This window comes from Sinocyclocheilus anshuiensis, unplaced genomic scaffold, assembly GCF_001515605.1.
Source record: "Sinocyclocheilus anshuiensis isolate Anshui unplaced genomic scaffold, SAMN03320099.WGS_v1.1 scaffold352, whole genome shotgun sequence".
Lineage (NCBI taxonomy): Eukaryota > Metazoa > Chordata > Actinopteri > Cypriniformes > Cyprinidae > Sinocyclocheilus > Sinocyclocheilus anshuiensis.
The window spans coordinates 1260442-1265852 of NW_015557093.1; the positions used below are offsets into that span (position 1 = coordinate 1260442).

A 5411-nucleotide genomic window follows, 5' to 3' on the forward strand; every position below is an offset into this window, starting at 1 on the left:
TATATATATATATATATATATATATTTAAGTCTCTTATGCTCACCAAGGTGCATTTTTTTTTTAAGTAAAAAAAGTAATATTGTTAAATATTATCACTATTTAAAATACAAAACTGCTATTTTAATATATTTTAAAAAGTAATTTATTCCTGTAACATTTTTTATTATTATCAGTGTTGTTTTGCTTAACATTTTTGTGTAAAAAATTTTAAGGATTCTTCAAAAGAACAGAGTTTATTTAAAATAGAAATGTTATGTAATATAATAAATGCCTTTGCTGTCACTCTTGATCAATTTAAAGCATTCTTCCTCAATCAACGTTTTCATTTCCTTTGAAAACTCTCACTGACTCTAAATTTTTAAAATGTAGTGTACTTAAAAGTCTTTTGATATCTAACAACTCCTCTGCTCTTGTGGCCTTATGGGATGGCAACATTTCTCTTGGGTTATGGAACTCCATAAACCCTTGCATTTGTCCTCCACATGAGGCATCATTCCCATCAAAAATCAATGAATTCGAATTGGTATCTGACACGGTGTGAACTATATTGATGAAACTGTATGTTATGCAAGAAAGGCATTTATATTCTGCAGAAATCTGAGGGCAGGATTCTGTGAAGGTCTGATTATAAGGCACACAGCACTCTGTGTATGAAGCTATACTGCAAATGCACAGATCAGACAACGGCTCATAACGCGGATCAAAGCATATTTTCAGCGTCTCTCCGCAGAGAGCTGAACACCGTGATCTCCTAATGAGGGTGGTAAAAGCGATTTAATGCTTCAAACCGCACTTCATTAGCAAGTTCACACAGTTCTTTACCTGGACCTTTTCATGTTCTCATCATCCGGGTCCTGCACTGAGGGAAGCAGGAGAGATACAGATCAGACCAACCATTAGACACAATAAACAATATAAAATCCACTGCTAATATCTGAACAATGCTACAAAACACTTGAAGACCGCTTCTTTTAAAGGGTCTCCCCATCACCTTTTAACATGAGAGTCAATCCCGTGAGATGTACAGCAACAATGGTTGACTGCACACCTCTTTCCTACCACTAACTCGAGAGCAAATCAAAGCTACTCGGGCTCTAGATCACATAAAGGAGAAAAACTCAGCCATAACCCTTTAAGCTACAGATAGACGACATTTCCCACTTCTTTATGATCTCACTCTCGATATCAGATCAGCGGTTGGGTCCTCTAGGACATGCTTTCATGCCCTCCTACACTCAGATTAGTCCCTGCCACTAAGTAAAGATGGGATTTAGGAGAGGGAGTTTTTTAGGAACTCAGGAACAGGGCTGGGAGCTACAACTGTATATACTGTGACGCTAAAAATGTGTGTCAACCGGAAGACCAGTTTATACCACAGTAAATACACAACGCAATTGTAAAAAATCTGACACAAAGTCGAAAAATAAAGATTACTTTGACAACTTCACGGAGTAGTTTTTTCTTATTCTTAGCAATGCGTCGCTTCTACCCTTAACTTTATGATGCATTAACATTAGTTAATCCAATTAACTAACAGTAACATGAAATTATAATGAATATAATTTTAGCATAAAAATTGTAAAGTTCATAGGTGTGCGTGAACCAGCTATTTTACAATGACTTTGAATGTTACTCATTTATTATTTCAACTTAAGTAAAAACAAAACAAAACATTTCATCAGGAATAAGCTTCTTTCGGTTTGTCAATTAAGTTCAAAATAAAATAAAAAAATAAAAATATGCTTCTTTTGGTTTGTGTAAATTAAGTTTCAAATAAAAGGAGACAATACAAGTTTTAAAAATTACCAGTTTAACTAGATTAGTTTAAAAAATAAAATAAAAAAACAAACAAAAAAGTAAATAAATAAATGGTTTTGGTTGAATTTCTGGCACAAATAACGCTCTTGTGATATACTACAGTATGAAAAGTTTTATTGTGATTGAAGATTTTGGTCCTAACTCCCACCCCTTCTTAGGAATGTCTTTTTTCCACATTACTTCACAAAATACTGAGTCTCTGAGAAAAGATCTTTCCAAAGAAACCCGTTGACAGATGAGCTTATGCTGAATACCCCAAATGAGAAACACAACTGCTCTGAGAGGAGTATACGGCACTGACAGGCTGCGGTCTGAACGTGTCTGACTTACTGAAGTCAGTGCCTGTGAGCTGGGCCAGGATTCGAAAAGAGCGAGACTGGGTGGTGCCGGTGCGTGGCTGCCAATCCTCCGTATCCTCGATCAGTCTCTTCTTACTGCGATCGTTGGGGATGAAGCAGGCCATGTTTTCCACCCGCAGACCGTGCCTGGAGACATGAGTCCTTCGTGACCTCTCTCATTCACCACAGCAGCACAACAGCACACCGCGAACAAAAAATAATAATCGGCGAATGGCTTCACGCAATGCGTGCAGCACAGCAAGAGACGACTATGCCAAACACAGTGAGGGAACGTGCAGTACATGAGGATCCAAAAAAACTAACAAACTGGGGTACATGAATTCCCTTACAAAATCTTACCATTGTAACCAAAGTTTCTGACACAATACAACAGTTGCTACAGGTATTGTTGCTACTACGCCAAGCTATCACAGATCTATTAGAGTAACTATATTTTTTATGTTGCAGAAACAATGATTAGCACTGTACATTTTGTAAGGTGATGTTTCAGCTCTAGGGTTTTCAACCAGGGGGCCTGAAGGGAGGATTTTTTTTATTATTATTATTTTTTTTTGTTATTGTTTAATAATAATTAAATTAATTAATAATTTATTCATTTTTTAATTAATTATAGCTATTAATATTAATTACTTAAATTACATGTATAATTATTTTTATTAATTAAATTACAGCAAAAAAATAACTACATTAAGTTGATTAGTAAGGAAAGGAAATAAGCAAATAAATACAAGCAAATACGTACATTAATACATTTAAAAAAATAACCAAAAAATAAATAAAAGGTAACAATTAATGTATATAAACAAAGTTTATTCTTTTCTTTATCCATTTTATGTGTTTTTGTTAATTATAGTTATTAATTTTATTTGTATTAAATTTAATAGTTACTAATTTTATCATTTAATGATGTAATGTTAACAGTGCTAGCTTATTTCCTTTTCCAGCTTTCTAATAAACATTTACATTACATATTGTTGGCTCTGTCATGATACGTTTCTCCATTGAAAGTCGCTTTACATAAAAGCATCCGCTAAATGTATAATTGTCTTAAATATTATTGAAAAATTACACAGAGAATCATTATTACTTTTATCATTCAATTATATAATGTAGTAATGTTAACAGTCCTCATTAAAGTTATTTAACAATATTGCAGAGAATTATTATTATTATTTTTACTGGGGTCCGTGGGCTGGCTGAGAGTCTGGTGAGGGTCCCTGGGTCTGAAAAGGTTGAAAACCCTGTTTTCACACATCAGATTCATAACTACATGCACACAAAATAATAAATCAAAACACCCACGAAATGTGATTTCAGTTCAGGCTCCACATCATTGCTTCATGCTCTGATGAAGTCACTCAGAGTGCACGACTACATTTGCTAATAGTTTCAAACGACCCAGCTAAAGTGCCGCGTTTCAATACAGTTCAACTACTGAGTGAAAAAGCAATGAAACATGGTCTGATGTCGTCGAACGCAAGAGTTTATTAGTGAGGTCAGCAGCAGGTCTACGTTCTTTCAGCAAGAGCATTAGAGCCACAAGCATTCAGCACTTACTTCCACTCAGGGTACAACTCCTCATAGAAGGCTTCTCCTCTAATGAACGGCAGAGTGAAGGAAGACAACAAAGAACACAACAGTGTCCATTAAAGCAGCCTGGCTTTAGACCGAGTGAATGGAGGCTGTCCACTGCGGTCTGAAATATCAACGCTGGCTGGAATAAAGCTGTACATTTACAATCCCTTAGTGAATAATTACAGAGCGAGACGGCAGCTTAGATGTGAGAAATCTGCCGTCTCCTAAAGCCAGTGCTGCAACAATGCAGGCTTGGGAATTGGGAAAGATAAATTCAATTTAGGAAAAAAAAACCATATGAAAACGGATAGAGGCAGAGCCACAGGGCTGGGATTTGATAGCCAAAAACAATAATTGCACACATTTCTCAGAACAGGAGGGAAATAAGGAAAGGCATTACTAACTTGTCAAGAACTTCCATCTGTAGAATGACAACGGAGGTAAAACAAAAAAGAAAGAGAAAATAGTTTAGAAATAAATCACACAGAAATGCAGAGAAGAATCAACAGCATTTAGAAAGACAGGATGCAGACGCAAACAAAGCAAATTGTGGGTTTTTAGTGGGGAAAAGAATCACAGTGTGCTTTAAGTAACACAACGGAAAACTTGAAAACATGAGCTGTACCTTCTATTAAATCATCAGTTAAATGATTCTGTTCTTTTAACGTGCTTTTATTATTAAAAGCATCCCTGAACCTTCATCCAAACATTACAGCCACTAGATCTAACTGACACTGAGGCAGGCTTCATGGGCATAGCACAAAACCAACATTACCCAAAATACATGTTTCCCCAAAATTTTGACCAATGATTTTTGATTTTTCCAGTCATTTGTGACTACTGGATAAAATCATTTTACAGAGATTTTGATTTCTAGTCAATGACTCATTAAATATTTTAAAATTGAGCAAGTAGAAGAAAAATCTATTCATTAGAAAACATCATGAAAAAGTAATGTTTTTTATATTTTATTCATTTACACAACTGTCTAGGCCTGGGAATTAAAAAAAAATAAAAAATATCCACAACACAGCTAAAAGAAAAAAAAACGACATAATTTACTTTTTTTTTCTTTTTTTTATAATTTACTTTTTAATGGCTTTATATTTTAATTTCTTTTAACATGTAATTTATTCCAGTAATTGCAAAATTTTCAGCAGCAAAAATAGTATTAAAATACTTTTTGCTGCTTAATATTTTTTTATGGAAACTGTGATTCACTACCATTCCAAAGTTAGGAGGTAGAAAAGAAAAAGAAAACGAAAAGAAATTCATAATTTTTATTTAGTAAGGATGTATTAATTTGATTAAAAGTGACAGTAAAGACATTTATGTTACAACAAAAATATCTTTCAAATAAATGCTGTTCATTTGAGTTTTCTATTCAGAGAATCCAGAAAAAAAAAGTATCACAGTTTTCACAACATAATTTGGCAAAAATGGTTTTCATCAATAATAGTAAGAACCACTATTAATAACTGAGCAGCAATAATAATTGAACACACAAAAAACAGCATACTAGAACGATTTCTCAAGATAAAGACCAGAGTAATGGCTGCTGAAAATTCAGCTGTCATGACAATAATAAATGACATACAGTGGGTACGGAAAGTATTCAGACCCCCTTCAATTTTTCACTCTTTGTTATATTGCAGCCA

General features: G+C 34.1%; 1 protein-coding gene across 2 annotated transcripts in view; it reads right to left on the minus strand.

Annotated features, from left to right (window-relative positions):
- Positions 1-5411, minus strand: part of LOC107677376 (PDZ and LIM domain protein 7) — a 40095-nt gene that overhangs the window by 12697 nt on the left and 21987 nt on the right. The window lies entirely within an intron of this gene.